Here is a 1632-nt window from a genome sequence, read left to right as displayed (position 1 = left end):
CTGTCTGTCTGTTACCTGTCTCTTCTCCACTCTTCAAACAGTTTACAGTTTATCACAGCAGAACGAAGAGTCTGAATCTGTTTCATTCCGTCACCTCATCTGTTTACGTCTTCCTCCTCCTCCTCTTCCTCCTCTTCCCCCTCCTCCTCCTCCTCCTCTTCCTCCTCCTCCTCCTCCTCCTCCTCCTGTCATTAAAGATTGAAATACCATCAGACACTTTGAGTCGTCGGCTCCATCCCGGCTGACACTGTGCTGCTTTCAGAGACGTTGAGACGTCGATCGGCCTTAAACCTGCACAGAGCGCCACCGTCTGGCTGCAGCGTGGCACGTGGACTGAACCGCGAGGACGCCGTCGAGTAGTTTCAGCCTCTGATCTGAGTTCAAACTGAATCTGAAGAACTTTAAGGAGTGAAACAAAGTGTCAGAATCATGTCGACGTCTTCAAACGTCGTCCAAATTTTTCAGTTTGTCGTCAAACTGAAGCTTAAAAACTGAAGCTGGACGGCGTCCGCTCACTTTAGTCCACGTGGCGTTCACAGACGTTTGTTTTTGTATCGCGCTGCACTGTGCCTCAGGACTTTAATACGTAGCTTAGCTTTATTAAAGGGTCTTTCTGGAGCTTTCGTCTGTTTTCTTTGACTTCTGCTTGAAAATCATCAAAGTCTACAAACACTAAGGGTCCATCGGATCTGTGACGAACCCTCCAGAACCATCCGTCAGCTTCTTCTTCTGCTGCTTGTTCAGCTCGTTGGCAGTCTAATCTATGCAGTCGATGTAAACGCTGGGGGCTCGAACAGACGCACAAACGAAGCTTCAGCCTTTACACCATGTTCCACTGGGCGCCGTCAGGAGGCGTTCAGCACCACGTGGGTCAAACCAACCAAAGTTTCTTTTGTCGCCCTGAATTAAAAAAAAAATAAAAAGAAAAAGCTTTGAGTTTTTATGCAAACGGCAAAATAAAGTCCAGAAAATAAAAAATCACTTCGAGTCTGTTTTTATTAAATATAAACAAAATGTTTGTCTGACCTTTCTTGTCCTCACTGAGCCTCCGTACAGATTCTATATAAACTGATTCAGTGACGTCATCATTTACATTTATGATTTCATTTTGTCCTCGTGACTTTTCTTTTTCTTTCGTCTCGTGCCGTCCAGTGTCCGTCAGGTGGGCGGGGCTCTGCTCCTCTTTCCACCAATCAGCGCGCTGCATTTGCCACGTGGCGCCGGAATTCCCCTCGAGCTGCGGGGCTTTCCGCTCGTGACTGACAGGCTGCCATGACAACAGGCGCGTCAGGCTCGTGCTGCACAGCGCGGGAAGAGCTTCCGGTTATGAGAGTCGACCTTTCAAATTAAAAGTATTCCTCCACATGTGTCACGGTTAAAATAAATAATGAAAATAAGTTTTAATTTTATTTTAAGACAAATTAGCTCAATTTGTTGCTTTACTTTGTTTCTCTGTGAATTTATATTTTATGTATTTTTATTTTTATGAAACTGAATTTTGTCATTGAAAGCTTAAATAAGCTTAATTATTTAATTAAAATCTAAACACTTCCACTGATCAACAAGCTGCTTTTAAATAAATAATTTTATTTTATAATAATATAAATATAACTTTTTATTTACAGCTGATTT

The sequence above is a fragment of the Larimichthys crocea genome, chromosome X (assembly GCF_000972845.2).
Source record: "Larimichthys crocea isolate SSNF chromosome X, L_crocea_2.0, whole genome shotgun sequence".
Lineage (NCBI taxonomy): Eukaryota > Metazoa > Chordata > Actinopteri > Sciaenidae > Larimichthys > Larimichthys crocea.
The sequence above is the reverse complement of the archived record's forward strand: the minus strand, read 5'-3'. Positions refer to the sequence as shown.